This window comes from Erpetoichthys calabaricus, chromosome 2, assembly GCF_900747795.2.
Source record: "Erpetoichthys calabaricus chromosome 2, fErpCal1.3, whole genome shotgun sequence".
NCBI classification, from domain to species: Eukaryota; Metazoa; Chordata; class Cladistia; order Polypteriformes; family Polypteridae; genus Erpetoichthys; species Erpetoichthys calabaricus.
In genome coordinates this window covers 16,211,564-16,237,165 of record NC_041395.2, presented here as the reverse complement: position 1 = coordinate 16,237,165, position 25,602 = coordinate 16,211,564, and positions in this window count along the sequence as shown.

Genomic DNA, 25,602 nt, shown 5'->3' with positions numbered 1-25,602 from the left:
CATATTTTGTCTGGTCAGGTTCATATCATTTGTTTATATATGAGTTCCGTCTCATATAACAAGACTGACACAATAACTCACTTTTATTTATATAACAACTAGGAGGTTCACCCCCTGCTCACTTCGCTCACCAACCCCCTTTGCCTTCGAATCTCTGCCGCTTGCGTTGTGAAGTGGGGGGCTGAACGCACCCCAAGGAGACACGGTCGATCCTCAAAAACCCCCTCTTAACCGGTGATGCAATGTGAAACAAATACAGTTTTATTTTTACCTCCTCTTTGCTCGATCAGCTGCTGCTGCTGCTGCCGCCATGCCACGTGAGCTTCAAAAATTTAAAAGCCTGTACAGCAGCTGTCCTACTCTTTGTCTTTTATTTCCGGCCCCAGGCGTGGTTAAATCTCTTGGCACAAAGTCTCATCTCACGGGACGTGAGTTCTTGATTTTTTTAGATTATAATTTAAAAACGGAATAAGAATCTGAAAATCTAACAACATCACATTAAAGTTCGATAAATACTGAAAAGAACGATACCAAACATACAGGTGCTGGTCATAAAATTAGAATATCACGACAAAGTTGATTTATTTCAGTAATTCCATTCAAAAAGTGAAACTTGTATATTAGATTCATTCATTACACACAGACTGATGTATTTCAAATGTTTATTTCTTTTAATGTTGATGATTGTAACTGACAACTAATGAAAGTCCCAAATTCAGTATCTCGGAAAATTAGAATATCAATTAAGACCAATGCAAAAAAAGGATTTTTAGAAATGTTGGCCAACTGAAAGGTATGAACATGAAAAGTATGAGCATGTACACCACTCAATATTTAGTTGGGGCTCCTTTGGCCTGGATTACTGCAGCAATGCAGCGTGGCATGGAGTCGATCAGTCTGTGGCACTGCTCAGGTGTTATGAGAGCCCATGTTGCTCTGATAGTGGCCTTCAGCTCTTCTGAATTGTTGGGTCTGGCGTATTGCATCTTCCTCTTCACAATACCCCATAGATTTTCTATGGGGTTAGGGTCAGGCAAGTTTGCTGGCCAATCAAGAACAGGGATACCATGGTCCTTAAACCAGGTACTGGTAGCTTTGGCACTGTGTGCAGGTGCCAGGTCCTGTTGGAAAATGAAATCTGCATCTCCATAAAGTTCGTCAGCAGCAAGAAGCATGAAGTGCTCTAAAACTTCCTGGTAGATGGCAGCGTTGACCTTGGACCTCAGAAAACACAATGGACCAACACCAGCAGATGACATGGCACCCCAAACCATCACTGACTGTGGAAACTTTACACTGGACCTCACGCAACGTGGATTCTGTGCCTCTCCTCTCTTCCTCCAGACTATGGGACCTTGATTTCCAAAGGAAATGCAAAATTTACTTTCATCAGAAAGCAGCAGTCCAGTCCTTTTTGTCTTTAGCCCAGGCGAGACGCTTCTGACGCTGTCTCTTGTTCAAGAGTGGCTTGACACAAGGAATGCGACAGCTGAAACCCATGTCTTGCATACGTCTGTGCCTGGTGGTTCTTGATGCACTGACTCCAGCTGCAGTCCACTCTTTGTGAATCTCCCCCACATTTTTGAATGGGTTTTGTTTCACAATCCTCTCCAGGGTGCGGTTATCCCTATTGCTTGTCCACTTTTTTCTACCACATCTTGTCCTTCCCTTCGCCTCTCTATTAATGTGCTTGGACACAGAGCTCTGTGAACAGCCAGCCTCTTTAGCAATGACCTTTTGTGTCTTGCCCTCCTTGTGCAAGGTGTCAATGGTCGTCTTTTGGACAACTGTCAAGTCAGCAGTCTTCCCCATGATTGTGTAGCCTACAGAACTCGACTGAGAGACCATTTAAAGGCTTTTGCAGGTGTTTTGAGTTAATTAGTTGATTAGAGTGTGGCACCAGGTGTCTTCAATATTGAACCTTTTCACAATATTCTAATTTTCCGAGATACTGAATTTGGGACTTTCATTAGTTGTCAGTTATAATCATCAACATTAAAAGAAATAAATATTTGAAATACATCAGTGTGTGTGTAATGAATGAATCTAATACACAAGTTTCACATTTTGAATGGAATTACTGAAATAAATCAACTTTGTCATGATATTCTAATTTTATGACCAGCACCTGTATATATGTGGTTTTAAAATAAGCCCGATTTAAAGCGTGACAGATAACGTCACATAAAATCATTGCAGTTTTAGGCTTTTTATATACAGAGAGTGGATTCTAATGCTTTTTCCCTTCATTGTACTCCCCATTCTCAAATACGCACCGATGCCATCTTGGTTTCCTCTGGTTGAAGGCGTGGACCACATCAGTTTCTTTCAGCTGTTTCAGGATATCAAACATTTTCTTCTTTACTTCTTGACTGAGTCCATTGGCTCAAAACATGTTCTTTTAAGCGCCGATTTCAATTTAGGCAAAACACACGTGCACGAGACATGCAGTCTTCCCTGTAAGCCTCAGTAAGCATTTGTAAAAATTCCGCTGGTGTTTTGTTTCAGTTTACGCAAAATTTCAAATTGAACACGTTGCTCAACTTTTAAACTTAGTATGTGTGGTAGACGACCAGGAATCCTGCCCCACCGGGACACCTGGAAGAAGGACGTACCGTGAGAGGGGCACTATCTTTCCCTGGGTGTAAGAGGGTAGCCCCTCTGGATTCCATCAGGGCCACGGAGATGGAGCTGGGAAACTCAACCCTGTGGGGACCTGCGTGGCACCCAGATTCCTGGAGGACAGCACTTCCACCACACCAGGAAGTGCTGCTGAACCAGGAAGTATGTACGCACGGAGAGCTTCAGGGTGCAAGGGCAGCACTTCCACCATACTAGGAAGTGGTGCCGGAAGACCATTACAGAGCACCTGGAGCACATCCCGGGGCGAGATAAAAGGGACCGCCTCACTCCATTCGAGGAGCCGGAGTCGGGTAGAAGAGGACGAAGCTTGCGAGAGAGGGGTGGAGGCGGCTGAAGGAAGGAAAAGGACTGGGTGCAGTGTGGTGATTTGTGCACTGTGTTGGTGTTGTGTGTTGCACAATAAAAGGTGCGTGTTTTGAACATCCGGAGTCTGTGTCCATCTGTGTCGAGGCTGGTCTTTCACACATGACTCTGTGAGTGAGTGACAATCAACTAAACGGCAGAGAGTGTTGTCGTTTGTCGTGCAGGTTTGGACAGGTTTAAACTGGCATGCCAAGTGCTCATAATCAGTTCTCACCGCTTTGTTTAAGAGATAGAAACACAGTCTCGTTATTTAACAGAGACAGGCCTCGTACATTCATTCCTGCATTTCAGGCCTGCAACACATTCCAAAAAAAAGGCAAATTAGAGTCAGAAATGAAGTAAAATAATGAAACAATGATGTGATCTCAAACAGGTAATAATAACAATAATAATAATATCATTATTCTGCGGTGGGCTGGCACCCTGCTCGGGGTTTGTTTCCTGCCTTGCGCCCTGTGTTCGCTGGGATTGGCTCCAGCAGACCCCCGTGACCCTGTAGTTAGGATATAGTGGGTTGGATAATGGATGGATGGATATTATTATTATTAAGTTTTATTTATGTAGAACCTTTCAAACACTCAAGGACAATTTACAGTTCAATAAACACATTAACAAGACAGTAGAATTCACATACAAGAAAATGAATAAAACTGAATAATATTGAAGAGATGTGTTTTTAACAGGAGTTTGATTTTTCCTCGTGAAGGCTGAGATGAAGAGAATTCCAAATTTTAGAGGCCATCACATTGAAAGCTCTGTCACCCATACAGTAGTTACTAACCTGTGTTTAGGTACAGCGAGTAACTTAGCGTCCGATGATCTTAATGCACCGGCAGGAATGCAAAGATAATGAGGGGCTAAACCACGAAGGGCTTGAAAGGTGAGAAGAATAATTTTATATTTGATTTTTGAAGAAACTGGTAACCAATGCAAATCAGGACAGGAGTGACGTGAGCAGATTTTTTAGTGTGTGTAAGTAAGCGAGCAGCTGAATTCTGAACATCCTGTAATCTATTGATATATTTAGTCGGAAGGCTATAAAACAATGCATTGCAATCGTCCAGCCGGGTAGTGATGATAGCATGAATGAGTGTTTCAGTATCCTTCACACTGAGCAAATGTTACGAAGATGACAAAAGCCATCTGTACAATTGAGGTAATGTGTGGTTAAAAAGTGAGAAGCTGATCAAAGATGGCACCCAAATTAGGGACTGATGCTGAGGGTACGGCAGGTGGCCGGGTGTGGTCATCAGCCGTCTGCCTATTTAAGGGGCCGCCTCCCTGCAATCAAGGCTGGAGTCGGGTGAGGAGAAGGACGAGGTCGGAGAGGAGGCGGCGAGGAGAGGCCTGACGTGTGTGTAGAGAGAGAGTGACGGCTGTGGAAGAAGCCGGGACAAAGAAAGGTGGCTTAGGGAAGCCTGGACTTTGGGAGACTGTGGGGGTTTGGTGGCGGTGCACTTAGGACTTGTATATAATATTTGTGTAATAAACGTGTGGTGATGGCTGCAAACGTGTCTGCCTGTGTGTGTCCAGGCCGTACTATTTCACAAAGGTTAAACCAGGATCCCATCAACGTCAATTTTTAGCCCACGAAGGGTAGAGAGGACAGATTTGGCACCAACTAATACGATTTCTGTTTTATCAGGATTGAGTTGTAAAAAATGGTGACTGTAATGTATAATATATTGTGGGATCAGAAAACATTAGTTTCTGCACATTTTATTTTTCAGTACATTTAATTATTAATGGACAAATTTGTAATTTTTTCCCATCAATCTACACTCAGTAACCCAAAATGACAAAGTGCAAAGTGAAAATCAAAAACTGAAAACACTCATTCCCCAAAGTATTCAGATGCTTTGTTGCGACACTCCAAATTGTGTCACAACATCCCGTTTGCTTTGTTTCTTCTTGAGTTGTGTCCAGAATGTGATTGGAGTGAACTGACTGGACATCATTTAGAAAGGCACAAATGGTCCTGTGTGTAGAAGGCCCCACAATTCACAATGCATGTCAGGACAAAAACCAAACCACCAAGTTCAAGGAACTCTATAGACCACCGCAATCCTATGAGGCACAGATCAGGGTAAGAGGATCAAACTGTTTCTAAAGCTTTGAGTGTTCTCAGGCGCTCATTAGCCCCAGTGATTGTGAAACAGTAACTTCAGCAGATGTCACTCTGCTGTTCTTTCTTTCTGCCTTGTCACTTCGTTTGCCGATCGCTGTGCCGTAATAAACCCAAGAGCTGAGGTCACTTTCCAAGATTTGCTCCCATCTCAAACTATTTGTATTTCCAGTATGTATCAGGTCATAAGCTTTCGAATTAGAATAAGATCAAGATTCTAGCCACAATAAGCCGTGAGTAATCACGTGCCAGACAGACATATTTTAGCATTTTCTACATATCGATTGTTAGCACAAACAGTTTGAAATTGGACGTGATTGATCGCTCACCTGTTTGCAAGTTGACATCCCCGTTATCAATTTTCATTTGTTTGCTCACGTGTGCTTTTTCTTTAAATTAACACACCATAAACATTTCTGCAATGAAACAAAAAGAGCGAGCAGTTTTCTTTTATATCTTTTTTTTTTGTTAAACTCCATCCAAGTCTATGGACGATCCTTCACAATCTTCCACTTCTGGAATATAGAGTTAAAAAAAAATTAAATTCAATCTTCAATCCGGCCAGTAAATACGGAAAACTTTTCTTGACTCATTAAGTGTTTATTAATCAGGAGCTAAGGTCACGTTTTTTTCGGACACATCTCACTTTGCTATGACGTCTGCTGTCCCTTGACTGTAAGAACTAATATCCTCTACACAAGCGGTTCTCAAACTTCTTTAGAATTTCTTGCATGGCAATCCCTTTAAAAATTGTTCGATGGTTCGCGGACCCTTTTATTAAAAAATCAATATTATTTCAAGAAAATTACACTACATAGGTACAGGCTGCTGTGAATAAAACATTTTTTGACAAACAATTATTTATTCAGAAAATATTACGTACATCTTAGTTATTAAATGTAAGTTAAAATTTTAGCTGATTTGTTAATTCCATCTGTGTGGAGGGATTCTGACTTGATGCAATGGATGTGGAAACTTATTTATATACCTCTTCTAGATTTTTTTATATTTTATCCTTAAAAACGTTTCTGAAGTCAACGAAATAAGGGTGAGGTAGAAACTTCGTCAAGTCTTTAATTTTTTTGAATTGCGCTGTGCTATCTAGCGTTATCGCGACATTCTTTATTCATCGTTGTTTAATAATTAATCATGGTAAAATATTTCAAATATGTAACACCATATTTATCCCAGAGAGTAACTTCTTCGGAAAAAAAGACTGCTTGTACAGGCATTTTAACCTTGTCTATCTTTCTCTTCTTATATTGTGGTACAGTATTAATTTTTCGTTCAGTATCACAATAAAATTCAGAAATATATTGCGTTTAGGTCATGTCAATAAATAAGTACGGGTGTTTACTCTCAGCGGGCGATTGTTTTCCTAGAGTTCGGGTAGTATAAAGTTCCTAAGTTTAAGTATTTTTCCTATTTGTTTTTAGCAACAAAACACTATTTCACAAGAAGAATTTGGATCTTATCTAATTCTATCCACTATTAGATGTCGTTCTGCTTCAATGAGACCTTAAAATTAAATTCAAATCAAAATCAATGGAACGACCAGATCATCAAGACTCTTTTCTTCATTGTCGATTTTTTAAACTGCCTCTTAGCAATCGCTTTATTTTGAATTGTCTCATTATGAACACTTTTATTTCATTTGCGTTGAGCGGGCAATTTCACCACATAAAACACAAAAAATGTAAAATATGTTGTTTGTTGATTATCTTTATCCACCTTTAGCGCTCTTATTTGCTTCTAAAATATACGTAAACTGTTCGCGAGTGTTTTGATTCTACGAAAGAATCGATAATTTTTGATTATGATAAAAATAATAAGGGAAAACAATGCGGTGGCAGCGAATAACGGAACAGCGGATTAGAGGTTGGGTCTAGGTGGTGGGGGTAACGACTGAGCTCAGTCACTTACTTCCCTTTGGATGGTAAAGGTTAATAATTATAAAAATATAAATAGTATTAATATGCAATCATTTCTCACGGTCCCTCCGAAATCGTTTCACAGTCTCCTAGGGGACTGCTGACCCCAGTTTGAGAACCGCTGCTCTAGACGGCCTCAGAATCGTCACTGATATAAATATTTGTTTTTTATGAAAGTTACTCATTTCAGATTGGCAGAGAGGTGCCTCTGAGGGTATGGATCTGCGCTGGCAATTGGAAGGTTGCCGGTTTGAATCCCGTAAAACGCCAGAAGTGATTCCACTCCATTGGATCCTTAACCTGCAATTGCTCTATCCTGGGTATGATGTTAATCTGCATCCCAGCCAACTTACAGGGAAATCCTGAGATTGGTTGACAGGATTGGCACTCCAACCACTGTAAAAAACCTCACTGAGGTGGTGCTGAGGTGTCACCCATTGCCTGGCTGCACTCGGATCTCAATCCGGGTGGTTCGTCGTGTGGTCGGTGCGACTGTAATCAGCACACGCTCCCAACCTCCTCCTCCTGATTTCAGTAAGGAAGCAGTTCAAGTAAATGATCAAGGGTATTTTAAAATTATTAATTAACCAATCAGAGTTTGGGGGTTAGATATCTCTCCTACTAATTTTAAAATGGTTTAACTTTGTTCAGTGCTTGACTTCATTTTTTTTAGGTTAAACAAGCTTTGATGTCATTACTATGCGATTCTTCAATTCCATCCGGGGGGTAAATGTTAACATTTAACATTATACAAAGTTATTGTCTGTTTTTCACCTGCATTATTATCATTCTTTAATTTAATATTATTTATTGTATCAGTATGCTGCTGCTGGAGAATGTGAATTTCCCATTGGGATTAATAAAGTATCTATCTATCTATCTATCTATCTATCTATCTATCTATCTATCTATCTATCTATCTATCTATCTATCTATCTATCTATCTATCTATCTATCTATCTATCTATCTATCTATCTATCTATCTATCTATCTATCTATCTATCTATCTATCTATCTATCTATCTATCTATTAGCAAGTGTGGTCGAGTGAAGGAACTGCTTGTCACCACTAGAAACTGTTTGGGGCTCCAAACCGCTTATCATTTTTGATTTCCCACAAAATATTCAATTAAAACAAGCAAAAATGAGGGCAGCTATGCGCCCTAACAGAAAAGCCTTTAAAAAAGATTGACGTCAGGCGACATAACTGCAAAAATCTCAGGAAGGAACTCCGTCCTGTGTTGGGTTCGGTGAAAGATTGAACAGCTTCTCCCGTCAGTAGCTGGGTTTATTCAACTTTACTTTTATAATAATTGTTCAATATATTATTAATTTGATTTTATTTGTTGTTGATGGTTCTTTAATGTTGTGGCAGGAGGCTGGGGGTCAGACCCACCCGGGATGCCTGGAAGGACCGGGAGGCAGACTATACGTTGCTCGGGCCACGAGGAGGCAACCGCCCTGGATAGTGTGGGGACCACATGGACGGAGCGTGGAGGCTCAAACCCACTGGGGCCCGTGACCACCTCATACAGCCTGGGATATCTGCACTTCCGCCACACCCGGGAGGGTTGATGGAGGACCTTCTAGGAACGACCAGAGTGCTTCCAGGTGCTCATGCGGCACTTCTGCCACACCAGGAATTGGTCAACGAGCACCTGGAGCACATCCGGGTGACTATTAAAGGGGCTACCTTCCTATACAGTCGGGGAGCCAGAGTCGGGTGCAGGAGGAGGATGAAGCTCCAGAGAAAGAGAAGAAAGGCAGCTCCACGGACATTTAAAAGCCCGTGTGAGGGTGACTGGTTTAAATTGTAAATAAACAAGTGTGTTTTATAGAACTGCCGGTGTCTGTCTGATGGTGTTCGGGCTACCTTTCACAATGTACACAAGATAAAAATATAATTATTGTCTTGCGGTTTACTTCTCAAATATCCATTCCCATATCTGAGTATACGACGAAAAAGTCTAGGGGGGACCACTCACAATTTTTTTGTTTTGATTTTATCTGTTAAAAAAATATGTATCTCCTGATTAGCTGCTATAAACATCATAGTAGTTGGTTGAGATTGATTAGGGGGCCAGAATGACAATTTAGACAGGACATCAGGAAACACCCTGCTCTTTATCAAAAGATGCCCAAGGATGTTTATGACCACAGAGAGACAGGACTTCAGTTTTAACATCTCATCTGAAGGACGGCACCAATTTTTACAGCACAGGGTCTCCGTCAGTGCACTGAGGTATTGGGATTCACACACAGACCACAGGGTAGGTACCCCCTGCTGGCTTTATGAATACCTTTTCCAGCAGAAACGCAAACTTTTTCCTAGGTGGTCTCCCATCTAAGTACTAGCTAGGCCCAAACATGCTTAGCATTCTGTGGATTACCAGTTCTGCCAGAATTTCCCCCTGGAGACAAGTACAGGTGGTGTGGCTGCTGGCCATTTACAGTTCTGATTACAGAAAAAAACCCTCTGGCTTTGAAAACAAGTCCCAGCCCATTCGGAAAGGCTTTCTTCTGCTTTTGATTCTATTTTCCTTCTTCAGCCCTTTCTTTCTTTACTTTCTTGTATATGAAGTATAGGGAAAGTACTGTAACCATCCAAAAATTTGACCCTGAGATTTTAACGAATCTCGACATTTTAGACCTCCGAGTCCGATTTAGTTTCTCGTGGGGGTAAAAATGTAATCAGTCAAAAATATAATTCTGAAATTTTCATGAATGTTGATGCTTTAGACCTCCCTGAGTCTGAAAATACCATTTTTGGAATTATGTCTCTGTGTCAGTCTGTGTGTGTACTGCATGGAAACACAATAACTTCAGGACACTTTCACTTAGGTCAATCAAATTTTGCAAACAAATATTAGGTACAAAACTTAGCTCAAAAGTTGATGGAAGTCTATTTCCGTTAATCAAAAGTGGTACTTTTGACAGAGTGGTGGCTCAGAGGCTAGGGATCTGCACTGGCAATCGGAAGGTTGCCGGTTCAAATCCCGTAAATGCCAATAGGGACTCTGCTCTGTTGGGCCCTTAACCTGCAATTGCTGAGCGCTTTGAGTAGTGAGAAAAGTGCTATATAAATGCAAACAATTATTACTTTTTTTTATTCATGCAGCTGCAGAGTCCGATTTATTCATCCATCCATTCATTTTCCAACCTACTGAATCCGAACACAGGGTCACGGGGGTCTGCTGGAGCCAATCCCAGCCAACACAGGGCAGGAACTAATCCCAGGCAGGGTGCCAACCCACCGCAGGACACACACCCACACACCAAGCACACACTAAGGCCAATTTAAAATCGCCAATCCACCTAACCTGCATGTCTTTGGACTGTGGGAGGAAACCGGAGCGCCCGGAGGAAACCCACGCAGACACGGGGAGAACATGCAAACTCCACGCAGGGAGGACCCGGGAAGCGAACCCAGGTCCCCAGATCTCCCAACTGCGAGGCAGCAGGCTGCCCACTGCGCCTCCGTGCCGCCCCCGATTTATTCAACTTTACTTTTATAATAATTGTTCAATATATTATTAAATTGATTTCATTTGTTGTTGATTGTTCTTTAATGTACATAATATAAAAATATAATCATTGTCTTGCGGTTTACTTCTCAAATATCCATCCCCCTATCTGAGTATACGACGAGAAAGTCGAGGGGAGACCACTCCCAATTTTTTTGTTTTGATTTTATCCGTTAAAAAAATGCATACCTCCTGATTAGCTGCTTTAAATTTCATAGTATTTGGTCTTTAAACACTCATTACCAAAGACCTCTTGGGTTCAGTGCAAAACTGAATAACTTCTCCCGTCAGCAGCAAGATTTATAGCACTGGGACCCTAAGGAGCTGATTCAGTTACCCTCACTGGCCGTCTTCTCTGTGCTGCAGTGGGAACTGTAGAGGAGGATGTTAGCGCCAGCGTCCCCTCTTGATTTGATATGGTATTACATTCCTGTGACGACCCCGGAGAGTGGTCCGCAGACTGACTAGATAGATAGATACTTTATTAATCCCCAAGGGGAAATTCACATACTCCAGCAGCAGCATACTGATAAAAACAATATAAATTAAAGAGTGATAAAAACACAGTGCAAGTTAAAAAGTGCAAGATGAAGCGTGCGAGGCAAGTATAACAGACAATAACTTTGTATAATGTTAACGATTACCCCCCTTGTGGAATTGAAGAGTCGCATAGTGTGGTGGAGGAACGATCTCCTCAGTCTGTCAGTGCAGCAGGACGGTGACAGCTGGAGATGATCTTGTTCAGTGGATGCAGTGGATTCTCCATGATTGACAGGAGTCTGCTCAGTGCCCGTCGCTCTGCCACAGATGTCAAACTGTCCAGCTCCGTGCCTACAATAGAGCCTGCCTTCCTCACCAGTTTGTCCAGGCGTGAGGCATCCCTCTTCTTTATGCTGCCTCCCCAGCACACCACCGCGTAGAACAGGGTGCTCGCCACAACCGTCTGATAGAACATCTACAGCATCTTATTGCAGATGTTGAAGGACGCCAGTCTTCTAAGGAAATATAGTCGGCTCTGTCCTCTCTTGCACAGAGCATCAGTATTGGCAGTCCAGTCCAGTTTATCATCCAGCTGCACTCCCAGGTATTTATAGGTCTGCACCCTTTGCACACAGTCACCTCTGATGATCACGGGGTCCATGAGGGGCCTGGGCCTCCTAAAATCCACCACCAGCTCCTTGGTTTTGCTGGTGTTCAGTTGTAGGTGGTTTGAGTCGCACCATTTAACAAAGTCATTGATTAGGTTCCTATACTCCTCCTGCCCACTCCTGATGCAGCCCATGATAGCAATGTCGTCAGTGAACTTTTGCATGTGGCAGGACTCCGAGTTGTATTGGAATTCCGATGTATATAGGCTGAACAGGACCGGAGAAAGTACAGTACCCTGTGGCGCTCCTGTGCTGCTGATCACAATGTCAGACCTGCAGTTCCCGAGACGCACATACTGAGGTCTGTTTGTAAGATAATCCACGATCCATGCCACCAGGTATGCATCTACTCCCATCTCTGTCAGCTTGTCCAAAAGGAGCAGAGGTTGGATGGTGTTGAAGGCACTAGAGAAGTCTAGAAACATAATTCTTACTGCTCCACTGCCTCTGTCCAAGTGGAAGAGGGATCAGTGTAGCATGTAGATGATGGCATCCTTCGCTCCCACCTTCTCCTGGTATGAGAATTGCAGAGGGTCGAGGGCGTGGCATAATTTATACACAGGCCTAGTGTTTTAAGGAAATGTTGCTTTATTATGTGCAGCCCACTTAGCTTGTTCAAAACTTAAGCTGCAGCCCTCAATGAAAAACCAATTCATACACTCCGGAGGGTTTTTCAACAAATGAAAAGATTTTGGCTCTATCAGTAGGATTTCATCAGGTGTGTGAGAGGACATGTGAGAAGAACAGAAAATACTGCCAAGATAAGAAATCCTGCAGAACATTAGAAAGCAACTGCAGGTTCCTGGTAGCATTGTATGCGTTCATTTTTAATAGATCAGCATAAATAGTACAGTATAGTCCACTGTTCACAAGAAAGAGGCAAATGCAGATTGCTGCGAAATATTGTGAAACAGTTTTTGGCACGTAGTAATTTATTTATTTATTTAATGATAAATTGGCCATTGAGCTCTGTGAAGACGATTACTTGGGTTCTCTTATGTGTGTTGTTTTTACCCCACTTTTTGAGACTCATTGCACATCCAACCTACATGGATAAGGGTCTCTATGGATTGCTGTCAAGTTATTTAGGTTTACTGCACCAATGTGTACCCAAAGTTTAAAAAGGCCTTTAGCTGATTAAAGAGGACGCATAGAACAACTCTTCCTTTTTGTTATTTGATGCTGTTTAATAATTAACAGGTTGAAAGAGTAATAGTAACAACAGGAACAGGATTGAATTAGGAGTAGGTTGATAACCTTAAATAAATAAAGAAAATACAAGAAAACTCATATTTTCATTCATGCTATAACAATTTTGTATATACATACACACCTTCGGTTTTTTGAACATGCGCTAGTTACTAAAAATAAACACGCTTGCGCGATATCGTGCATTAACTTAAATTACTTATTCTTTTACATGAATAACAGCCGTCACTAGTCAGAAACGTTTCACATTAAAAAACGGAATTTTATTAACATACCAGTGACGCTCCAAAATCAGCTAAGACATTAAGCTTTCTAATTCTTCTGTGACGCTTTTTTCTTTTTCGTTCACAATTGCCTTCTCCGTGCCTTCTGTTAACAACTGAACGTCTCTTCTGCACAGCAGTACACTGACCCTGATTTCAGGAAGCAGTCTCTAGCCCTCTTCACACTCAATCTTTATTTAACACTAGAATTACCAGAGTTTATGAGAAAACCCATAAATTCGGCCCACCTTAAATCCTTTCTCACCTCTCTGTCAGCATCTTTTGTCTTGTAAATATGTCGATAAGCAGCAAGCAGCCTGGTATCCTATCCCCCTGTCCACCGCCACAGTTCAATTCACAAAGAAGTTTCTCAGTGCTCAGTGTTTATCTTCGAGTAAAGTGCTGGAACATTATAGGGTAAAAAAGTAGGTGTTGTGACGTGAGATTTTACATATAACTTGATAAATATTTTGTATGTCTTTCTTTGTAATTTAGGCAAAGCAATGTAATTTAGTGTTTACACCCAACCCCCCTTTACGACTGAGCCTCTTTGAATTTTACGACAGAGTTGGGAGAAGATGTGCCTTAAACCAGTTTGGCTAGTGTTTCTTTGCTAAAGTCTTTCAACCCCCACAAGAAAGACTTAAAGACATATGGTCTTGGGGGTGGCAGGTTTTAAGATGTTGTATTCCCCCACTGGTCTGCGGTATGGCTGTTTGGAATTGGCTTGTGTCAGACGCTTTTAAGTATCGTGATGTCCTATTGGCTGTAGGGGTTGGACAGAGAATTTATAAATCTGCTTGTTCTACCACATTCTCTCTCGCTCTCTTACTAACCAACATCTGAAAGAAGCATCTCTCTTGCTAACCTGTGATGATGAAGACAACACAATGAAGAGCACAGTTTAGCAGCCATTTTGAACAGACATGTGGCTGAAAGCTGAGCACCAATGATGCATTAACTAGAGACATTTAAGTAACTACACGTCTGTGTGCCGCCTGAAACTACACATCACCATTTAATCAGGTTGTATGGTTGCCAATATTCAAATATACAGTGATCCCTCACTATATCACGCTTCGACTTTCGCGGCTTCACTTTATCACGATTTTTTCTCATACACGCTTACGTCACTATGCATGCGCTTTCTGAGAACTTTTATCTAAGCCCCACAATGGCTCCTAAATGTGCTGCTTTTTCTAAGCCTTCTGACAATGAAACTAAGCACTGGAGGAAGATGCTTACCATCCAGGAGAAGGTGAAACTCTTGGATATGATCAAATTTGGCAATACCCTACAAAAGCCTCCTCATGCATATGAAAAGACAGCGCCACCAACTGCCTATCAAGATGTTCTTCAGCCGCGTACCCAGACACCCACTGCCTACTCCTAGTACTGCTTCAGCGTAAGAAGACAACGACGCACCTGCTGATGATACTGCACCACCTGAAGACTCTCCTACTGAGCTCGTGCCTTCATAGGTTAGTGGTTGTGTGTAAGAACTGTGTGTTTGTGTAATTAAATGTACAGTACAATAATAATAATATAATATTTGTAACATCTGTCTTATTTTCTCTTATTTTGTCTAATATATTGGGTAATACGAGTCTAATGGTGACTAAAGGGTGTTATTTCATGTCTAGAGGGCTCTAATAATGTTAAAAAATGTATTTAGAAGGTCGTAAACAGATTTTCTATACTCTGTGAAAATATTCGATTTATAAATAAAGAATCCTACTTCGCGAAAATTCATTTATCGCGGTAGAGTCTGGAACGGATTAACCGTGATAAACGAGGGTTCACTGTACTTTGCATTTTGTTATTATTTATGAATATTATCAATAATACATTATCTTATATGTAACTTAACTTCTGCTTGTCTTTTTACTACATCTAATTGCCTGAGGTTATAGATATAGAAGGGAAGGTGGGGATAAGTTATATACAATAATACTTTATAAACAGTGGTAAGTCTGTGAGATTAGGCATTCTGACAAAGGCTACATATTAATAATACAATAGGGGAAAGTAGAGCAATATATATTACTCTACCAAGACAAAACAATAGGTAACACTTTACATTAAGTGTCCATAATTACACTGTAACTACTATGTAATTACCTGTATAAGTACAGTGTAACTACGAGTTATTAGATAGATAGATAGATAGATAGATAGATAGATAGATAGATAGATAGATAGATAGATAGATAGATAGATAGATACTTTATTAATCCCAATGGGAAATTCACATTCTTCAGCAGCAGCATACTGATACAATAAATAATATTAAATTAAAGAATGATAATAATGCAGGTGAAAAACAGACAATAACTTTGTATAATGTTAAATGTTAACGTTTACCCCCCCGGGTGGAATTAAAGAGTCGCATAGTTTGGGGGAGGAACGATCTCCTCAGTCTGTCAGTGGAGCAGGACATTGACAGCAGTCTGTCGCTGAAGCTGCTCTTCTGTCTGGAGATGATCCTGTTTAGTGGATGCAGTGGATTTTCCATAATTGATAGGAGCCTGCTGAGCGCCCTTCGCTCTGCCACAGATGTTAAACTGTCCAGGTCCATGCCAACAATAGAGCTTGCCTTCCTCACCAGTTTGTCCAGGCGTAAGGCGTCTTTCCTCTTAATGCTGCCTCCCCAGCACACCACCGCGTAGAAGAGGGCGCTCGCCACAACTGTCTGATAGAACATCTGCAGCATCTTATTGCAGATGTTGAAGGACGCCAGCCTTCTAAGGAAGTATAGTCGGCTCTGTCCTTTCTTGCACAGAGCATCAGTATTGGCAGTCCAGTCCAATTTATCATCCAGCTGCACTCCCAGGTATTTATATGTCTGCACCCTCTGCACACAGTCACCTTTGATGATCACTGGGTCTATGAGGGGTCTGGGCCTCCTAAAATCCACCACCAGCTCCTTGGTTTTGCTGGTGTTCAGTTGTAGGTGGTTTGAGTCGCACCATTTAACAAAGTCCTTGATTAGGTCCCTATACTCCTCCTCCTGCTCACTCCTGATGCAGCCCATGATAGCAGTGTCATCAGCGAACTTTTGCATGTGGCAGGACTCCGAGTTGTATTGGAGGTCTGATGTATATAGGCTGAACAGGACTGGAGAAAGTACAGTCCCCTGTGGCGCTCCTGTGTTGCTGACCACAATATCAGACGTGCAGTTCTCAAGACGCACATACTGAGGTCTGTCTTTAAGATAGTCCACGATCCATGCCACCAGGTATGAATCTAATCCCATCTCTGCCAGCTTGTCCCTAAGGAGCAGAGGTTGGATTGTGTTGAAGGCGCTAGAGAAGTCTAGAAACATAATTCTTACAGCACCACTGCCTCTGTCCAAGTGAGAGAGGGATCGGTGTAGCATATAGATGATGGCATCCTCCGCTCCCACCTTCTCCTGATATGCAAACTGCAGAGGGTCAAGGGCGTGTTGAACCTGTGGCCTAAGGTGGTGAAGCAGCAGCCTCTCCATGGTCTTCACCACATGTGATGTCAGAGCAACAGGCCGAAAGTCATTCAGCTCACTAGGACATGATACCTTTGGGACTGGGGTGATGCAAGATGTTTTCCAAAGCCTCAGGACTCTCCCCTGTTCCAGGCTCAGGTTGAAGATGCGCTGTAGAGGACCCCCCAGCTCCGATGCACAGACCTTCAGCAGTCGTGGCGATACTCCATCTGGACCCGCTGCTTTGCTGGCAGAAAGTGTCCTCAGCTCTCTGCTCACTTGCGCTGTTGTAATTATGGGTGGGGATGTCTCTGCTATGCTGGTATCAGCAGAAGGATGTGTGGTGGGTGCAATACTCCGAGGTGAGAGTGAGAGTAGGTTAGGGTGGTCAAACCTGTTAAAGAAGTTGTTCATTTGGTTTGCTCTCTTCCCGTCTCTCTCGATGGTGGTACCCCGCTTCGAGCTGCAGCCAGTGATGATCTTCATCCCATCCCACACTTCCTTCATGCTGTTATTCTACAACTTCTGCTCCAGCTTTCTCCTGTACTGCTCCTTCGCCGCCCTGAGCTGGACTCGGAGTTCCTTCTGCACGCGCTTGAGCTCATGCTGATCACCGTCTTTAAAAGCCCTTTTCTTCTGGTTCAAAAGGCCCTTGATGTCACTCTGTAATACAAAGTAACGCTATAGTTAATTACTCAGTTGTCATTTTTATTCCACAGTTTATATAATTACAATATAACAATTTATCACTGAACCAAAAACAAGTGTACTTACATAGTTACAGTGTATCTGTACTTTCAAAATGTAATAAAAACATCAGGGTATGTAACTACAACTATGTAACAGATGTTCCATGGTCTGGGCAATTGTAATGGAGAATTACAGTGATAACTGCATAGGTTTTTGATGATATTTCAAGATCTTTTTTAAATGGTGAAAACACCTTTGCAAAATGGTTAATGCGTTTGCCTCACGGATCCATTATCCTGAGATGGAATTCTAAAAAGATCTTGAAATATAGAAAAAAATATTATTAAATTATTCTAGAAGTGAAAGATAACCATGGACAATCAATTAACAGCTGTGTTTGGTGGGCTCCCAGATGGGCTTAAAGTGGAGAAGAACAAAAAAAACTGTAATTGCTCAACTGGAAGAAAACTAGCCCACTTCTTTTAAGTCAGTGGGTAACTGGTGTTATATACTATTTGAAATTGGAAAAAATCAGATTCTCACTTAAAGGATCTGTGTAGAACTTTTTAAAAACCTGGCAGGATCTAATCAATAGCATTTTAGAATAAGCATTTTAATTGAGGAAGCAGGTTCTCTCCCCTCTTTTGTATTCTATTTATTCATTTATTAGTATATCTATTTACTTATTTTTACGGGCGGCATGGTGGCACAGTGGGTAGCACTGCTGCCTCGCAGTAAGAAGGCCTGGGTTTGCTCCCAGCTCCTCCCTGCGTGGAGTATTAATGTTCTTCCTGTATCTGCGTGGGTTTCCTCCCACCATCCAAAGACATGCAGGTTAGGTGCATTGGCAAACCTAAATTGTCTCGGGTGTGTGCCCTGTGGTGGGCTGGCGCCCTGCCCAGGGGTTGTTTCTGCCTGGCGCCCTGTATTGGCTCCCGTGACCCTGTGTTAGGATATAGCAGGTTGGACAATGACTGACTTATTTTTACTAGTTTGGCCTAGCTCTCTTTCTCATGGGTGGGGGTTGATTTGTTTTGAACCAATTCTTGTAAAACTTGACATATTTGTATGGAATGTTATTTGTTACTAAAATGAATAAAATCCATGGATAAGCCTAATGTGAGAAAAGGGAAACATACAGATGGCTGCACTTGCTTTGTGGGGTACATGGTGAGGTGGAAATAGGTCTTCCAGCTCTCTTTCTCTCAAAATTACGAAATTTGAGTCGAAAAATGAGAACTTATGAGGATGCCTTTCCCTGTGATGGCTTAATACGCCTTTATACTGTCTTATAGTGTTTTAGAATGATATAAATCTTTAGTAGCAGTTTATGAAATGATGGCCACAATTGCAGTCTCTGGCAAACTGATAAGTTATTAAATATTTTGAATATTTTTAACAGACTTCATTCCTTCCATTCTTATTGGGCTGTTTTAACTATCCTCACAGGTGGCACAGTGGTAGTACTGCTGCTTTGCAGTAAGGAGATTGTGGGTTTGATACCCGGGTCCTCCCTGGGTGGAGAGCGCTTTGAGTAGTGAGAAAAGTGCTATATAAATGTAAAGAATTATTATTATAACTGTCGTAAACCTGTAAAAAAATTATACACATGGTAAATTCAGTTCTAGTAAAATAAAAATAATTTTACCCTTTTCAATTTTCTTCATTTGCATTTATCTACATTCTTTTATGTTTTTCCACCGAAGCAAATTTTTGTCAGTAGATCTGGGTTCTTGGATAAAAATGAATAAAAATCTTTACATAGCATGTTACTGAAATTGAATTTTGATCTTGATAATTGAGTCTGTTCTGCAATTTTGAAAACATGTTGTTCAAGTAGTCCGTGAGCTTTCTATTCAGCATAATGGGTATTCCTGAATTTATGTAAATGAAAGAATTATGAAAATATTAAATTACTTGAGGAAGTAACTTATTACTTGATCAACTGATAACTAAATAGATATTACATTTATATCACCGAATAAATGTGTGATTTTTTTTTAATTAACTGAAACTTTAATCGTTGACTCATTCATTTACAATTATAAATCCATTTTGGAACAGCGGGTGGTAATAACAATATTTTCCATTAAAATATTACAAAGCAGTACTTACTCGCACTTAAATACGATTAACTATACCTGGATGTCCACCCTGCGTGGAGTTTGCATGTTCTCCCCGTGTCTGCGTGGGTTTCCTCCGGGCGCTCCGGTTTCCTCCCACAGTCCAAAGACATGCAGGTTAGGTGGATTGGCGATTCTAAATTGGCCCTTGTGTGTGCTTGGTGTGTGGGTGTGTTTGTGTGTGTCCTGTGGTGGGTTGGCACCCTGCCCAGGATTGGTTCCCTGCCTTGTGCCCTGTGTTGGCTGGGATTGGCTCCAGCTGACCCTGTGTTCGGATTCAGCGGGTTGGAAAATGGATGGATGGATGGATGGATGTGTGAAATTTCTTGCTTAACCAAGCTGCTGAAAGAAGAATTGAAAATAAGATCTCACATAGAAAATGTGAATTTGTAATTTCGATTTTGAATAAATTTACTTAGTTACTGTGAGTTTGGAAGAGGAGCAGGAGGTTAGGAGCGGGCACTGATACAGCACATTGCCGCACCCACCACGCCTCATGATCTCAGATTAGGACCGAGTGTAGCCATGCAACGGGTGACACCTCAACACCACACTAGTTCAGATGGAATGGAACAGTGGGAGGTTTTTTATGGTGGCTGGAGTGCCAATTCTGCCACCACAGTGAATTAGAAGTACAAATAATTAAGGAAACGAACAAACGTGTCTACTCGCCAAGTAGATAAAACTGAATTCGAAAAATGAAGTGAAAAGCCAAGCTGGGCAGACATGGACTATTCTTGTCAATATCTGCGCTGTCTACTACTGGAATGGAAGTGAAGATTCTGGGAATAAATGGTGTGCACGACTTCCGCAAATGCTGATTGGTGTACGGCTTTCAATTTTTACCAATGATAAAGATATGGAGATTTTCAAGTTTTAGGAGCCAAAATTCCAGACATTTTCAAAATTTTATAAATTCCTTCCGGACAGTCCATGGCGAGTTAAAAAAATGAGGACACGTTTGGGAGAATGAGGACGGTTGGCAGCCCTAGGTGGGAATATGTAGCCGTTAAACCTGGGCAGACGTCTAATACCATTACGGTTAATGATACTTGACTTAATACCATAATAGGAATTCAGGTGATGCGATCTGAAAACAATTTGGATCTGCAGGAAATATCCAAAAATGACTAACGAAATTATCATTATTTTATTTGAGCCACTTTAAAAAAAAAAGGATCCGAGTTACTTTCAACAAATCCTATCTAGGTTAATGAAGAACGCCTGGGCATGAGGGATGTAGTGATTAATTCTCATTAGTACATATTATGGGAGGCAGGCAGGGAAACAGCCTGGACAAGGTGCGGAAGTGGCAAATCACAGTCATCAGCAATGATTAACTTACTGGTTATATGAACTAGGTGAGCAATAATAATCAAAAAGGAGGCTAAAAAAGGAAATCCTACTACGTGCCAACAGGGCACAGCTGCTTTAGAAATCATAAGGGAAAGGAAAAAATATTCCAAGGCTTTTAAGATAACCAAAATGAATCACAATGTGTCTTAAGATGTTGTAAGGTTTTCAGTAACTGTCAGTAATTTCAATGAATGTAGGCGGCTCGGTGGCTCAGGGGCTGCCATACTGCTCTGGTGCCCTGCACTGTGACGTATGCATGTTCCCCCCATGTCTGCTTTGATTTTTCCGTCCATGCCCCAAAGAAGTATGCGTCTGATTCATTGGGAACTCCAAACTGGCCTGGTGAGAGTAAGTAGGGTGGTGGACTGGCTGTTTATAACGGACAGGTTTCTGCTTCTGTAGTGTTGTTTAGATCACAGTGATATTAATATGGCACTTATAAATGGATTACTTCACTAAATAAATGAGGGTGGCACTGCGGGGAGGGCTGCTGACCCACAGAACAAGGATTTCAGTCTTAAAAAGTGAACCTGATCACTGATTATTTGAAGCCGATATCTCAGTAGTGAAACAGGATAAACTTCAAAAATCAATTAAAAAAAAAAAAATTCTGCCCAAGTGGAAGGTTGGTACACACCAGCATCAAACGTCGCCACTGTATCTGATTGTGTTCAGCTCTGAGGGGAGAGTGTCCCCCCATGTGGGGAGAAAAGCACATGGCCGTGATATCTCTGCCAGCCAGCAGCTACCCTCTAAAAAACATGTAGCTCTGATCTCTCTCTCAAAAAACGTCAACCCATTACTCCTTAACTATCTCTAGATGACAATGTCTGCTGATCAAACAGGTATGGCTAGCTACGCGGAGGCAAGGTGCCATCGAACACATGGTGAGAGTGGCGTGTGTGTAAGGAGGGCCCACCCCCCTCCCCTTGGCCCACAGCATCTCTCTCAAATTTGCGCAAATAAATCGTTACTGCTAGCGAACTATGATACTTAGGGTGATGAGAGAAGTCGCAAATCATCAGGAATGTTCAAGCAAATTATAGAAAAAACACAATCTAAATCCATTAAGTAGTCCTCTCATTCGCTAGCTAAGCAAAGGAAAGGTACTCTCCAACACGTGGAGAGAGGTAGAGCGACTCGAACGGAGGCTGGCGTATGAGTGAGGAGGGCCCCGTCCCTCAGCCACTCTCTCAGATTCGCACAAAAAAATCGGTACCGCAAGCGAACTCTGATACTTAGTGCATTGAGAGAAGTCGCAAAATCAACTGGAATGTTCAAGCAAATTATAGAAAAAAACCTGATCGAAATCCGTTAAGTAGTTCTCTCGTGAACAGACAGACAGACAGACAGACAGATGTTGGATTTTATATATATACTGGGGGATTCGCCCCCTTGCTCGCTTTGCTTGCCAACCCCCCCAGCCTGCGCTACACGCCAGCCACTTCACATCTCTGCCGCTCGTGTTGTGAAATGGGCAGCTGAACACACCCCAAGGAGACACGGTCGCTCCTCCGAAACCCCCTTTAAAACGGTGATACAATGGGAAACAAAGTTTTTTTTTAAATCTCCTCTTTGCTCGATCAGCTGCTGCTGCCATGTCACATGATCTGCATCTTGTGTGGCACTTCAAACATTTAAAAGCCTGTACAGCAGCTATCCTACTCTGTCTTTTATTTTGTCCCCGGCTGTGGTTAAATCTCTTGGCGTAAGGTCTTGTCTCGCGGGATGTGAGTTCTTGATATTTTTAGTTTATAATTTTAAAATGGAATAAGAATCTGAAAATATAACAACATCATCGATAAATTCTGAAAAGAATGATACCAAACATATACAGTGCATCTGGAAAGTATTCACAGCGCATCACTTTTTCCACATTTTGTTATGTTACAGCCTTATTCCAAAATGTGTTAAATTCATTTTTTCCTCAGAATTCTACACACAACACCCCATAATGACAACGTGAAAAAAGTTTACTTGAGGTTTTTGCAAATTTATTAAAAATAAAAAAACTGAGAAATCCCATGTACATAAGTATTCACAGCCTTTGCTCAATACTTTGTTGATGCCCCTTTGGCAGCAATTCCAGCCTCAAGTCTTTTTGAATATGATGCCACAAGCTTGGCACACCTATCCTTGGCCAGTTTCGCCCATTCCTCTTTGCAGCACCTCTCAAGCTCTCAAGCTGGATGGGAAGCGTCGGTGCACAGCTATTTTAAGATCTCTCCAGAGATGTTCAATCGGATTCAAGTCTGGGCTCTGGTTGGGCCACTCAAGGACATTCACAGAGTTGTCCTGAAGCCACTCCTTTGATATCTTGGCTGTGTGCTTAGGGTCGTTGTCCTGCTGAAAGATGAACCGTCATCCCAGTCTGAGGTCAAGAGCGCTCTGGAGCAGGTTTTCATCCAGGATGTCTCTGTACATTGCTGCAGTCATCTTTCCCTTTATCCTGACTAGTCTCCCAGTCCCTGCCGCTGAAAAACATCCCCACAGCATGATGCTGCCACCACCATGCTTCACTGTAGGGATGGTATTGGCCTGGTGATGAGCGGTGCCTGGTTTCCTCCAAACGTGACGCCTGGCATTTACACCAAAGAGTTCAATCTTTGTCTCATCAGACCAGAGAATTTTCTTTCTCATGGTCTAAGAGTCCTTCAGGTGCCTTTTGGCAAACTCCAGGCGGGCTGCCATGTGCCTTTTACTAAGGAGTGGCTTCTGTCTGGCCACTCTACCATACAGGCCTGATTGGTGGATGGCTGCAGAGATGGTTGTCTTTCTGGAAGGTTCTCCTCTCTCCACAGAGGACCTCTGGAGCTCTGACAGAGTGACCATCGGGTTCTTGGTCATCTCCTTGACTAAGGCCCTTCTCCCCCGATCACTCAGTTTAGATGGCCAGCCAGCTCTAGGAAGAGTCTTGGTGGTTTCGAACTTCTTCCACTTACGGATGATGGAGGCCACTGTGCTCATTGGAACCTTCAAAGCAGCAGAAATTTTTCTGTAACCTTCCCCAGATTTGTGCCTCTAGACAATCCTGTCTCGGAGGTCTACAGACAATTCCTTTGACTTCATGCTTGGTTTGTGCTCTGACATGAACTGTCAACTGTGGGACCTTCTATAGACAGGTGTGTGCCTTTTCAAATCATGTCCAGTCAACTGAATTTACCACAGGTGGACTCCAAATGAAGCTGCAGAAACATCTCAAGGATGATCAGGGGAAACAGGATGCACCTGAGCTCAATTTTGAGCTTCATGGCAAAGGCTGTGAATACTTATGTACATGTGCTTTCTCAGTTTTTTTATTTTTAATAAATTTGCAAAAATCTCAAGTAAACTTTTTTCATGTTGTCATTATGGGGTGTTGTGTGTAGAATTCTGAGGAAAAAAATGAATTTAATCCATTCTGGAAAAAGGCTGTAAAATAACAAAACATGGAAAAGTGATGCGCTGTGAATACTTTCCGGATGCACTGTATAGTGGTACCTCAGTATACGTCCTTAATCCGTTCCAGATCCTTTGGCTTATACCAAAACAGGACGTATACCAAACAAATTTTTCCCATAAGAAATAAAGGGAAAATGATTAATCCATTCCCATGAAAAAAAAATCCTATAGTTATTGGCATATTATACATTGATGGGGTTGTATGCAGCCATGTCCCAGATACACATGCCACCTTCGTACTTTTCAACAATCAATTCAAAAATTTACATGAAAAAACACAAAATCACATGAAAGTTCACATAGAGTTATAGCAGGGGTTGTTCACTGAATGCTATCAACTGCCGTACTGATGGTCGTGGGCAGCGTAGGGTAGCGTGCGGTGTGACGATGCAGGTCCGCTCCATGCTTCCATACATCCTTATGGGGAGCCCTGAACCCATCAGCGTCGGTAATGTCATCGAGATGAACTGACAAATAAGGATAATTCTCAAATGAAGCTAGGGGATAGTGCAAGAATGCCAAGTGTTTTTATTTAAAACAAAAATTAGTGTCCAAACAAAAAGTGCAGTGCATCTGGTTTCAATAAATAATTATTTAGTAAATATCCATAAAAACAAGTGTTCAGTGGGGATAAAAACAACAATAAATAAATCCGATAAAATCCGAGGTTAAAATTGCAGTCTCACTCTTCCCGATCACAGCCCACCTGTGGAGGTGCGACTCGCTCCAACTACCTCATTATCACATCCACGGAAAATGACATGGCTATACGGGTTAAAACCTGGCCCTTTTATTGAAGCCGCAGACCCACTATACCACACGCGGTGTTCTAGCACGCGAGTCGTATTCCAAACAAAGGTCATATACCAAGCAAAATTTTTCGCGTCCAAACAGGACGTATACCAAGTTGGACTTATTCCAAAGCAGACGTATACCGAGGTACCACTGTATATGTAGGTTTTAAAATAAGCCTGATTTAAAGCGTGACAAAAAAGTGACATAAAAACGTCTACTTACATTTACTTACCTCGGCAGTGACTGTCATGTCCCTGGTGACTCTTCCTATGAAGTCAGTAGACGGATTGGGACAGCATGGGGGGGTCATGAGGTCACTGGAAAGGGGTGTGTAGCTGCCGAAGCGTAAGGTGAGATCAAGCACATGTAAAACGTGTGTCGAAAGAAATTTCTCTGTCCAAAAGTTTGTTTTAAAAATATTTAGTGAAAGTTAAAAGAAAATAATCCACACAAGAATAAAAGGAAAAATAGTTACACATGTAGAATAAAAGGCAAAAAAAAGGAAATATGTATCTTCTGTAAACTTAGCT